The 13633-nt window shown below is 42.9% G+C and overlaps 1 long non-coding RNA gene across 1 annotated transcript in view; it reads left to right on the top strand.

The window, feature by feature from the left end:
- LOC138751373 (uncharacterized) overlaps positions 1-13633 on the top strand; it is a 38859-nt gene that overhangs the window by 5802 nt on the left and 19424 nt on the right. The window contains exon 2 of the long non-coding RNA XR_011349877.1: positions 9027-9124. This is a non-coding gene — a long non-coding RNA (uncharacterized lncRNA). The remainder of the gene's footprint in view (positions 1-9026; positions 9125-13633) is intronic.

Below are 13633 nucleotides of genomic sequence, written 5' to 3'. Positions count from 1 at the left end.
ACAGAAGGTAGTGAAATTGTCTTCATTTCAATGTCATGCCTCTCTTTATTACAAGACGATTTATTTTGATCAGATGAAAAATGCTGTCCCACCCACTCAATCAATGGTTCGATGATATGATGTCATATTTAACCTTGGAGAAAATAAGATGTTTCACAAGTGGCTCGAATTTAAACTTTCCCAATCTTTGGGGTTCTCTTCTGAATTATTTTTACAGCCTCTAAAGGGAATCTTAATTGGGTTATTTGGGGGTCTTTGAATAGGTGTTGTTTTTAATTTTTACCTGCAGTTTTTTTTTCTTTATATTGCCATACAACTTAGGAATGGTTTGGGGTTTAGATTGGTTAATTATATTTTTTTCTCTTTTCCTTTTTTTTTCTTTTTTTCAATTTACCTATGAATAATACCGTTTTAGAAGAAAAATATTTTTTCTCTGACATATTGTGCTTGTTGCTCTATTACAGTTGTATTAGTTTTATGCATCATTCCTTTATGTATGTATTTACTTTTATATAAAATTCAATAAAAATATTGAAAAAGAAAGAAAAGAAAATCACAGACACACTCTTTATTACATTCACCCTATTGCAATGAATGGGGAAAGAAGGTTTATGTTATTTTCCATTACTTGTTCCCAATAGAAAAGGCTTTCCACAGAGGCACACTGTCAGAAAATAGATCCTCCATTTCCTTATTTTCTGCCACCATAGCCTTTGTTCCACTATGGTTTGTAAATATGATTGCCTGTAAAGAAATTCTTTTTTTTTTTTTTAAATTTTTTTATTTTTCACACCATAAATCACATTAGCCATGATATACACTATTTCTTTTTCACACATATACAGTGACGTTTTCTCCCCCCCCCCTTTCCTCCCAAACCACCCCCCCACCCCCCCCCCCTCTCGTCCATTTTAGGTATACAATCTAGGTTGCATTAAGCCAGTCAGACAATGTTGTCATTCAACAAAATTACACCAGAAATTCTACTGAGTCCATTCTTTTCTTTCCTTCTCCTTCCTTCAACTTAGGTACTGTTTGTCCCCGGTAGGTTTTCGCTATTGTATTTAATGTAAGGCTCCTATACTTGTTCGAATATTTCAATCTTATTTCTTAACCAATATGTTATTTTTTTTAATGGAATACATTTATTCATTTAAATTTGGTAGTTTCTTCCTTTTAATTTGGTTATGTATTCCATTAATATTTAAAGACATATAGTTCAGCGTAGCCCTTTTATATTTTGTTTATCTTCTCTTTCCGTTTTTCCATCATTACCTTTCCTCCTTTTCCATTTCTGTTTTCTTATTTTCAACTCTTTATAAGACAACATTCCTACAACATCTAACATTTTCCTTATTCTCCTATTTCTATCTTATTTATCCCCAATCTCCCCTTCCCCTCCTGAGTTGTCCTTTATCCCTTGTCGGACAACCACATCTCCCCTCTCCATTTGGATTTGCGAATCCACTCGCAAGCGTCAACTGATTTTGCAGTGACCGCTATTTCCCCCCACCCCGCCTCCCCAGAAAAGATTTCACTTTTCATATGTCACAAAGGTCACTCTTTTAATTCCCTCCTTATTCTCTCTATTCCATTACCTTCCCTTATTAATTCTTGTCTATACTATCTATATTTTCCTCTAAGTACAGATACATTCATGTATGCTCATTGTCTCTATTCACTCTTATACCTCTTTACCCGCATACATATCAATCGTGATCATTTTAACTCTCATTACCCGTCTTCCTCCCTCAGTCTATTTTTGTAATTGTTCTGCAAATTTTCGTGCTTCTTCTGGATCCGAGAATAGTCTGTTTTGTTGTCCTGGAATAAATATTTTCAATACCGCTGGATGCTTTAGTATAAATTTATACCCTTTCTTCCATAAAATCGCCTTTGCTGTATTGAACTCTTTTCTCTTCTTTAGGAGTTCAAAACTTATATCTGGATAAATGAAGATTTTTTGCCCTTTGTACTCCAGTGGCTTGTTGCCCTCTCTTACTTTTTCCATTGTCTTCTCCAGTACCTTTTCTCTTGTAGTATATCTTAGGAATTTTACTACAATAGATCTTGGTTTTTGTTGTGGTTGTGGTTTAGAGGCCAATACTCTATGTGCCCTTTCTATTTCCATTTCTTGCTGTAGTTCTGGACATCCTAGGGTCTTAGGGATCCACTCTTTTATAAACTCCCTCATATTCTTGCCTTCTTCATCTTCCTTAAGGCCCACTATCTTTATGTTATTTCTTCTGTTATGGTTTTCCATTGTATCTATTTTTTGAGCTAGTAGTTCTTGTGTCTCTTTAGTTTTTTTATTAGATTTCTCCAATTTCTTTTTTAAGTCTTCTACCTCCATTTCTGCTGCTACTGCCCGCTCTTCCATCTTGTCCATTTTTTTTCCCATTTCTGTTAAGGTCATCTCCATTTTATTTATTTTCTCTTCTGTGTTGTTTATTCTTTTTCTTAAATCCTTAAATTCCTGTGTTTGCCATTCTTTAAATGACTCCATGTATCCTTTAATAAGAGCAAGTATATCCTTGACCTTGCCTATCTTTTCTTCTTCTATTTCCCCATACTCTTCCTCTTCTTCTTCCTCTGGGTTGACCATCTGTTGTTTCTTTGTTGCCCTTTCCTCCTCTTCTTTCTTGTTTCTATTGTCTTCTGTGGTCTCTTCTTGCTGCAGGTGTTCTGCAGCTGTCGTTGCCGGCTGTGGAGATCGACTCCCCAGCTGGTCCCCCCTCCCGTCGGTGTGTTTTTTTTCATGCGCGGTTGCGCACTTTTACTCGGCTCAGCGAGCCATTTTTGTAGTCCATTATTTACCGACCTGAGGGAGCGGGTTTCTCTCTCCGCAGCGGGCCTCTTCGGACAGGTAAGGCCTTCACCTTTTTCCTCCTTTGTCTTCTCTTCCTCTCTTCTTGCCGTTGCTTTCGATTTTTCTTTTTTTGTCGCCATCTTCTTTCCACCTTTATACTCACTTTTCTGTAACTTTTATTTCTGTGCCTTTGTGTTTTCTCTTGTTTTTCCCGACTTTTCTGGAGAGGGCTGGAGTTCACCGTCCGGCCACTACTCCATCACGTGACTCCTCCCGCCTGTAAAGAAATTCTAATGGAATCATAACTAGTACTTGAATTGGTTAAAGATAAGCTTTATTCCTGCTTTGAAATTCTAGGTATGTAAATAGAATTGACCTAATGAAATTGCCTCTGTCCTACTCTTGCTTCCGGGTGAACTCCTCTCAGTCATAAAAGCAGTAAAAGGCAATTATTTGTTTCATCACTCAATATTTTTCACACAGTCAATTAAAAAAATGACCAACTTTTCAATTTTAGTCAGGTATTAAAGCAACATTAGCTGGTATTAATGTGTTTGAAAATTTTGGTACTTGTTAATAGAAATAAATTACAAGAATTGACAAAAACACCAGTTGAACTTCCTGTTGACAATGTGTGGGTGTGTTGGGTGGAATAGATACAATTAAATAAAGTCACATTGCACATAATAAATGCTATAATGTAATCCACAAATTCTAGATGACATATTTGAATAACACTGTAATAGCAGTGACTGGCCACAAATTATCTGATGCCAACTGCATTCTGCAAGAGAAAGAAATTAGGTGTTTAAGATTCTAGTATATATTGATTCTGGGTTTTGTCATTTCTTATTTTAATTCTTCAATGTGCATGAAAATTTGGAATTTGAACCTATCACTCGTGTGCATTTGATGCACACTTTTGAAGTTCAGAGTATGTGGAAATTGGATTGCATTTATTTTTGGTGCAATTGTTATATTTAGCATTACTGCCAAATTGCAAATGATTGCAACATTAGTCAAAAATAGTTTCCATCATGGTTTACATCCTCCATGAAAATTACAAATATCATCCAGTTCAGAGCAATTGCTGAATCTCTGCTGCCCAGAGTGCCTGCATATAAGGACATCCACCCTTAAAGCACCTGCTCCAAATGTGTCTCAGACACCAGTAATGCACAATTGAGGTTCCATAGAGGAGGAAAAGAACAGAAAGAGAGATTCTTGGTTTTCTGAAAGGAAGTAGTGCTGTGTGCCAGAAGGGTCAGGAGACCATCCATGTCCTACCTAAGAAGTGCCTGGCAGGAGGTCATTTGGATCGTCTCCTCATGAAGTGGGAATCCCTGGATAATGGAGCAAGGTTGCAAGAAATATCATGACCTAAATGTGGTGCTACCACTATGTATGTAAGTATGTATAGGTTGGCCCACCCCCTGAACCTGTGATTCCTCCATCCCAGATATCCCAACAAAGGATGTTACGCCCAATCCCCTCCCTCAGAACCTGCCTTGGAACCAGGCCAGCAACATGCAAGCTGTGCTGACACTTTAAGGTGATTAAAGCCTATTAATTGTGATTGTGGTTGATTGGTAGTACAATTTAATCACCTTAATTTTAGACCATGGACAAGGTAGTACGGACAGATAGATTAGACACAGACCCTAAGGATCCAGAGGTCTTGAGTAAATACGACCAGTGGGTACACTGCCTCAAGACATTCATGAGGTGCAACGACGTGTGGAGCGAAGAAGACAAGAGGGAAGTGCTCTTTGCTCAGGTTGGCCTCTGGGTTTTCCAAGCAACATGAGACTTTTCTACTTACACTGAAGCAATGAAGTTCCTGCAGAAACAGTACCAGGCCCCGACGAACATCATATACGCACGATTCCTCCTGGGCAGCAAAAATCAAGTGCTGGGTGAGTCAACTGATGAGTATATACAGGCACTGTGGCAGCTGGGGCAGCCCTGTGAAGTCTCTGCAGCTGCCCACCTCGAAGGCCTAATATGGGATGTGTGCGTGATCGAGTTCAGCTCTGACTACATCAGACAGAGACTCCTGGAAAAGGGTGATATCAGAGCCTGCAGGAAGTAGTGGACTTGGCTAAATTGCTGGAGATAGTGCAACAAAGCACCAAAGCATTCTCTTCAAGTAACGCAGCCGCCGCTGCCATCTTGGGACACAGGGTCCCATGTCACTGCTGCTGCTATCGAGCGCTAGAAGTGCTATTTCTGTGGGTGTGGGAAGCACCCCTGGAAAAGCTGCCCAGGCCAAAGTGTCACATGCTCCACTTGCAGGAAGAAAGCGCACTACACGAAAGTATGAAGGCCCCAATCATCCTCCAGCATTGCCACATGCAGCCAACAGCCGCTGCCATTTTGGATCTCCCATTTCCAGCTTTACATCAGGTGTAACTTCCAGTGACCGAGGATGGATCGGCAGGGCACTGGGGATGACAAGATGGGGCAGCAGCACTTCTGGTGGCAAGGGACAGCATCGCATGTGTGACTTTGGGCAGCCATCTTGGCGAGCGCCCCCAAACCAACACAGTAGTGACATGGACAGCAACCAGAGGCTCGCCTCCATCATCCTCAACCAAGACAGCTTTCACCAACTGGCCAAAGCCATGATGAACATTGAGGTATGGTCACCCTATGAACTGTTTATTTGACACAGGAAGCACTGAGAGCTTCATCCACCCGGGCACTGTACAGCAATTCTCCCTTGTGGTAACACCAATGCAATGCAAGGTCTCCTTGGCCTCCCCATCCCACTTGGCCAAGATTAGTGGCTGTTGCACCATGATGCTGACTGTACAGGGCACCAAGTACAGGAACTTTAAACTCCTGATCATGCTGCTCCTCTGCACGCCAGTCATAAAGGGACTGGATTTCCCATACCAGCTATAGAGCATCCAAATGCAGTTCAACAGCTCCCAACCACCCTCACGGTCTGCAACATCAACTGGCTGACCCCACTAAACACGACCTGTGGCCTCTCTACTCAACGGGTCCCACCACTGCACCTGTTTGAGAACCTCACCCCTAATTGCAAGCCAGTAGCCACTAAGAGCAGATGGTACAGCCCTGGAGACAGAGCCTTTATTAAAGTGGAGGTCAAACAACTCCTAGCGGAAGGGGTCATAGAATCCAGCACCAGCCCATGGAGAGCCCAAGTAGTGGTGGTAAAGAGCGGAGAGAAACAACGCATGGTCATTGACTACAGTCAGACCATAAACCGCTTCACCCCGCTGGACGCCTTCCCACTTCCTCATCACTGACATGGTCCCACTTCTGGGTTTTCTCGACATTCGACCTCTAGTCATCTTACCATCAGCCGCCTCTACTACTTCCTCCACTTCCCTTTTGGAGTCACCAACAGGGTCTCTGTCTTCCAGATGGAGATGGACCTCATAGTCGATGACTATGGACTCAAGATCACATTTTCCTACCTGGTCAATGTGACCATCTGCGGCCACAACCAGCAGGACAATGACACCAACCTCCACAAGTTTCTCCAGGTGGCCAAAAGCCTCAATCTGACCTATCATTAAAACAAGTGCATCTTTAGGAATTCAAGACTGGCCATCCTGGGCTGTGTGGAGGAGAATGGCATCACTGGGCCAGACCCAGACCACATGTGTTCCCTGATGGAACTCCCATTACCCCAGACACTCAAGGCCCTGAAAAGGTGCTGGGCTTCTTTTCCTATTATGTCCAATGGGTCCCCAATTATGTAGACAAAGCCCGCCCCCTGGTGAAATCGGCCACTTTCCCCCTGTCAGCAGAAGCCCAAACGGCATTCACAGGCATCACCAAGGCGGCGATGTGTGCTGTAGATAAATCCATCCCCTTCCAGGTGGAGAGTAATGTGTCCAACTTCGCCCTGGCTGCCAAGCTCAACCAGGCACGAAGGCCCGTGGCATTTTATTCCAGAACTCTCCAGGGCCTTGAGGTCCACACTCAGCCATCGAGAAGGAGGCCCAAGTCATAGTGGAAGTTTTACACCATTGGAGGCACTAACTGGCCAGAAATCCGTTCACCCTGCTGACTGGCTAAGGTGCAGTCGCTTTTATTTTCGACAACAAACAGCAGGGAAAAATTAAGAACAAGATCCTGAGGTGAAGAACTGAACAGTCTACCTACAACTACAAGACCTTGTACTGGTCTGGAAAGCTCAATGGGCCTCACGATGCCCTGTCCCAGGGGACATGTGCCAGCGCGCAGCTGGATCGTCTCCAAGTCCTCCACAACAACCTCTGCCACCCTGGAGTCACCAGGCTCTACCACTTTGTAAGACCTCGCAACCTCCCCAACTCGGTTGAAGACATCAGGGAGTTGACATGCAACTGCCCGGTCTGCGCCAAGTAAAAACACCAGTTCTACCAGCTTACCAAAGCCCCTTTGAGTGGCTGAGCATGGATTTTAAAGGACCTCTCCCGTCCACCAACAGGAATGTATATTTCCTTAATATCGTGGATGAATACTCTCGCTTCCTCTTTGCCATCCTCTGTCTGAATATGACCATAGCCACGGTCATAAAAGCACTACGCAGCATCTTCGCTCTGTTTGTGTACTCCTGATATATCCATAGTGACCAGGGGTCCTCCTTTATGAGCGAGGAGCTGCACTAGTACCTGTTGGCCAAAGCCATAGCCTCGAGCAGGACCACGGGCTATAACCCCCAGGAGAACGGGCAAGTAGAGAGGGAAAATGCCACTGTTTGGAGGGTGGTCCTTTTAGCCCTTAAATCAAAAGGCTCTTTTCCTTCCCCAGGACATTGGCATTCAGAATCACACTACAGTCCTGGCTGATGAACCCTGGGCCTGTGCTGCTTCAAAGGCACATCAGACACCACAAAATTGACCCTTTGGTCAAGAAGGTTCAACTCTTCCACTCCAACCCCCAATATGCCTACGTGGAGTATCAGGAAGGTTGACAAGACACCATCTCCATCTGGAATATGGCGCATGCAGGAGACCGCTCGATCGACCGGCCAATCCCCTCCGCTGGTAATTCCAACCAACTGGCCCCGCTATTGGCACCTGAATTCTCACCTCCAACCAACCTGAACAGCATGGTGCCACCCCTCCCCCAGCCACTGGAGGCACCACCTGTTGCACAAGACACTGCCTGGGAACCAACAGCTGTACCACAGCAGACCCTATGATGGACACAGCAATAGACGAGACCACCGTGCAAGCCGGAAATGGACAACCCTGCAAAGGCAGGTCCAGAGACTCTGCTGAATGAAACACAGAGTTTGCCTGGCATAATAAGAACGAGGTCTGGACGAGAAGTAAAGAGACCTCAGAGACTGAATCTGTAGAGACTGTAAAACACGCAGAGTCAAGAAAGACTTGTGTGTTGTAAATGTTTTATGTATATTTGTACCTGAAGGCATAAAGATAACTGTAGCAGGCGAAGCCACAGAAAAGGGGGCTTCGAACGCAAAGTAAGGGGATGTGGTGTAACAGTATTGGCAGGACATCGAGCAGGCTGATGATGTCATGGGGCGGGACTTCCTCAACCAGGAGAGTTATGCGTCTGGTGGGTTCAGGAGCAGCATGTGATGCCTGTACATGTAGATATTCATCAAGGGTTATGTTAAAATAAAGCAAGTTGTGAACACAACTCCAGGCTCAAGGTAGTTTTTATTACAAGTGTGTTTGAACCCAACACAACAGTAGGTAAGGACAAGGGGAAACCTGTGTTTGTTGTGTTTAGGGGCAGAGGGGGCCGAGGCAGATGAGTGGGAAATGGAGGAGATGTGGGTGAGGAGGGGAGGGAATCTATGTTTGTGAAAAAAGGCAGACATTTCAGAAGATGTAGGCTTGAAGACCTCATCTTGGGAACAGATGTGGCAGACACAGAGAAATTCCGAGACTGGGAGATTGCATCGCTGAGCACCAGTGGCCAACTATTTCAGTTCCGCACCTCCCTTCCATACTCAAATGCCTTATGTACTATCCCACCAAGACCACCCATTTATTGGAGGCACTCTCCATCCGGATGGTATTAACTTTCTTTTTAAAATATTTTTATCAATTTTAATTAAAAAAACATACAAACAAAAAAGGGTACAATTCAATAAGATGATATGGACAGTTACATAAACTAAATAAGACATTCCATATAACACTAACATTTATACAGTACAACTCTGAATATATCCATAATCAGATTCTCCGAAATACTCATTTATCCAAAATTTTTTTAGAGTCAGGCTGCTGGCAGCAGTGCAGACCTCGGGCTCCCCGCAGGAGCAGGGCCTTGGTGGGGAGGTGCCGATGATCGGCGGAGGTCAGCATTTTTTTGGTGAGAATTAAACATTATTTTAATGCTTAAAAAGCCTTCCCTTGTTATTTGTTTTGTTTAAACCCTGTTACAAGTGATTTGTCGTTGCTACTGGGCTGATTTTAAAAAATAAACAGTCGTCCGAAAAAAAACTGTTTATCCGACATACTGACCATTTTGGATAATCGGAGTTGTACTGTAAACCGTAAATCGTATCCATAATTCACATTCTAAATAATATATACCTTTTTTAGAAAAAAACTTTAATAATTCAAAAAAAAAGGAAAGAAGAAAATAGTAAAGGTGAAAAATTCAAACCCCTTTACCTAACTGCGTTGCCAAATGCTATAGGACTAGTATTAAAAGAAAATGGAAGTTAAAAATAACTAATATAAGGAATGTGGAAAAGATACAAGTCAGACAATTAAATTGCATTTGAATAAAATTATAAAGTAAGAGTGAGTCATAAATGACCCTCATGACTTCTGGAATCCAATATTTGAATTATTAATTGAATGACGAATCTTTTCCATATTTAAACAGGACAAGATATTATGCAACCACTGATCATGAGTAGACGGGGCGGCATCATTCCCTTTAAGTAAAATCACAAGCCTTACGAAAAGAGAGGCAAAAGAAATGGTACGACTCTGAACCAAAGATAAAGAAGAATCATTCCCTCCTGTTGTACCAAAGAGGGCTACCAAAGGGTTCGGTGTTAAATCTAATTAAAAATTTTTGGTAGAGTATGGAACTGTTGTAATCCTGATTACCAGGCTCCACCCCATCCTGTGACTGTACCTGTAGCCCCTCCCTCTTTTGACCTTGTATAAAGTCTCTAACACCTTGACCCTCCCCAGAAAGCCTGGGTCATGGCACAGGATGAGGTCCTTGTCCATTGTGAATAAAAGCCCCTAGATCAGTGACTCAGACTCAGCCTCTCGAGTTTATTTACTGTGCGTCAGGAAAACCTCTCTCCAGTATTTTTCTGGACTGGGACAACATATGAATTAATGGTGCTTCTCTGCTTTTACACCAGTCACACCAGAGAGTCATACTGGAATAAAAGCGAGACAATTTAGCCTTAGACAAATGCGCTCTATGTACCGCTTGCCAATGTTGAGCATCTAACGAAAAGCTATTAACCAATTCCAGATGGCATTAACCAACTTCTCTCCCTTCCCTGCCCCTTCCCTTCCCTCCATCTTCTTTCCCTCAGCTCTCCACCCTCTTCCCTCTCCATTCACCCTCTTCCCTCTCCATCCCTCCTCCCCCTGCTTGCTGCTTTGCCCTCTCTCCCTTCTCCCCCTATAACCTCCTGCATTTGCGACCATGCTCCTCCCTCTATGCCTCGCCCCTTACCTTTTTATTTGGGCACCTGCCAACATTTTTCCATATCTTGATGAAAGGCTCAAGCCCAAATATCAATTATGCATCTTTATCTTTGCTATATAAAAGACACTGTTTAACCTGCTGAGTTTCTCCAGCATTGAGTCTTTATAAGTATGGTTTGGTTGTCTAGATGGACTATTTGCAAAACAAACTTCCTCACTGCAATATGTGACAATGAACTTGATTAGTCACACAAACTGTTACATTTCCCACACCCCATCTCCTATTTCATCCTGTCAGCTCCCCACACAGAAATTCATGCCTGTTTAAATCTGTGTGGAGTGCGAGACTATGTGGGTTACCACTAGGTGAGCCAGTTTCCTCCCACATGCCAAAGACATGCAGGATGGCTAGTTAATTGGCTGCTGTAAATTTCTGCAAGTATAGAGCTGAAGAGTCAAATTTGTGGGGTGTTCTAGAATTTTGGAGAGTCTCAGACTCAACTTGAACTTGAACTTGACCTATCCCAGAAATAGGTCTTTCAGCTCCTCCCAGATTCTACCATTTTGATGGAGTAGATGGAAATGCAGGGGGAATTACATGGAAATAGTGTAGGATTAGTGTAAATAGGTGTGTTTCTGTTCTGTTTTCCCCCACATCTCCACTATGTTCTTCATTGTGCAGAGGGGAGTTATACTAGTATTGCAAGTGCTGGTATTGCTGTAAATCCTGATCTCACATGTGTTGAGCAAAACCTTGTCTGCTGCCCAACAGTGGCGATTCTTCCGACTAAAAATTGATTGTTACATTGTAGTGGAGTGAACAAATGTGAATGAGTCTGAGTGAGATTGTAGCCTCCATATTAGTCTGACTGATAACATAATGATGCACCATCAATTACCACAAAAGACTGAGGTTGTGAAACTGATAAGGCTTTTATTGACTATAGACTGGAGCAGCAACCAACCTCATCAACTGATCATGGCAGGTAGAGTGGGGAGCATGCAAACCTTTGTTTTAACCCTTGCAGTATTTATAATGGTAACTCCCTGAGGGAGGCATTGCTATCATAGGTGGATAAAATCACATGGTGAAATGAAAAATCTGCCGTATGTTGTCCTTTCCCAAGAATCTCCTGTCTTCACGCGCAAAATTGAAAGCAACAGAACCAGTGTGTGCTAGTCAACACAATAGTTTGTGTAGGAAAGTGTTATTCAATTCAGTTGCTGAAAACTCAAGTGGCTTCTGCCCCAGAAACTCTATCATTTCTTCCACAGTGTGCGTCCTTGAATGATCTACTGGTATAATGGCTTTTGAGCCACCTCATTTGAGTTCTTTGGGGGAAGCTCTCATCACTAAATGAGTGTGCCATTCGATTATGGTTCATGCATAGTTCTTGTCTCAGACTCAGCTTTTGTTGTTGGGCCAGCCCCTATGAGCAGCCACAGAAGCAGAGGATCATCCTTGTCCTCCACAATCTCCACAACACCTCCCACTTTCAAGTCATCAGCAAATTTACTGGCCTATCCTTCTAATTTTTCATCCAGGTCATTTATAAATGTCACAAAGAGCAAGTGCCCAGAACAGATCCCTGCAGAACTCTACTTGTCACTGGCCTCCAGGTAGAGTACCTTCTGCTTCCTGCAGGCAAGTCAATTCTGAATCCACAAAGCCAAGGTTCCATGGATCCCATGACCAGATCATTTTATATCATGAACAATTGCAGCCCCAGCATCGACCCCTGCAGCACACTGCTCACCACCATTACCCAACCACAAAAACACCCTTGTACCTCAACTTTCTGCTTTCTATTGGTCCGCTCCTCTTTTCATGCTAATACATCACCCCCAACATGATGCATTCTTATCTTATGTATAAATCTTTTATGCAGCATCTTATCGAATGCCTCTGGAAATCCAGGTAAACAACGTCCATCTGTTCTATCTTCTGTGCTCATTATATCCTCAAAGAACTCCAGTAAGATTTGCTGAATCCATGCTACATCTGCCTGATGGATCCAGTTCTTCTTTCATGATAGCTTCAAGCATTTTCCTCAACTACAGATGTTAAACTAACTGGCCTATAGTTCACTGCCTTTTGCCTACATTCTTTTGTGAATAGCCACGTGACATTTGCCCTGAGTCCAGGGAATTTTGGAAAATTATCACCAAAGCCATATCTATAACTTATGTCATTTCTTTCAGTGCCCTGGGATGCATTCCATCAGGATCAAGAGATTTATCTATCTATCTCCTGTTTTCTGAGATAGATAGCTCTTTTGTGATAGCTATTACATCTAGGTCCTCACATCCCATCACATCCATAACATTTGTCTTTGCCATGTTGGTGTGTACTGTGTATACTGACACAAAATAATTATTCAAAGCCTCAGCCATTTCCTCATTATCCAATATCAAATCTCCCTTCTCATTCTCCAAAGGACCAACATTCACTTTAGCCACCCTTTTTAAAAATGTTTCTATCTGTTCTTTTATATTTTGTGCTAATCTTTTCTCATAGTCTATCTTGCCTCTCTTTATTGCTTGTTTCATGGTTCTTTGTTGCTTTTTAAAGTTTTCCCAATCTAGTTTCCCACTGTTCTTGGTGACTTTGTATGGACTAGCCTTTAGTTTAATGCGTTCCTTGATCTCCTTAGTTATCTAAGGCTGTGAAGCCACTGAAGACTCTGGGAATAACCTCTATAAATGGTGTTATATGTGGACTGTGGAGAAACCTATGGCCTCCCTTCCTCTCCAAAACATTGTGGATTGTGGGCGGTCACATGTCCTCCCTGTCTGAAACTTATTCAGAAGTCACATCACCTGTCAATCAAGGTTGGACTCCGACCACCCATGAGTGCACACCTTGTTTAAATGACCTGGATTATTATTGGCTAGGCGCCTAGGTCAGAACTGTATATAACATCACCGAATAATACATCCTTTCTCTCTGCCTCATGGTCCAATCCCTGGACATTGCTCCACGTAAGGTCACTACTGTGGACATCACCGGAAGTGTCGTGGTAAGTTAAACCGTAGTACTGCAATAGATCAGTCCTTGCAGGGAGATTCCCCCAACCCCCATCCATTGATACAGGGAACTCGGAGTGTGTGTTTAACTCCCTGTCTTGTTAGAGTATGTTACTAACTGTAAATTACTTAACACTGAACTGCACCCCAAGGTACAAGGATTGGGAAT

This window comes from Narcine bancroftii, chromosome 1 (assembly GCF_036971445.1).
Source record: "Narcine bancroftii isolate sNarBan1 chromosome 1, sNarBan1.hap1, whole genome shotgun sequence".
Taxonomy (NCBI): Eukaryota; Metazoa; Chordata; class Chondrichthyes; order Torpediniformes; family Narcinidae; genus Narcine; species Narcine bancroftii.
The sequence above is the reverse complement of the archived record's forward strand: the minus strand, read 5'-3'. Positions and strand labels throughout refer to the sequence as shown.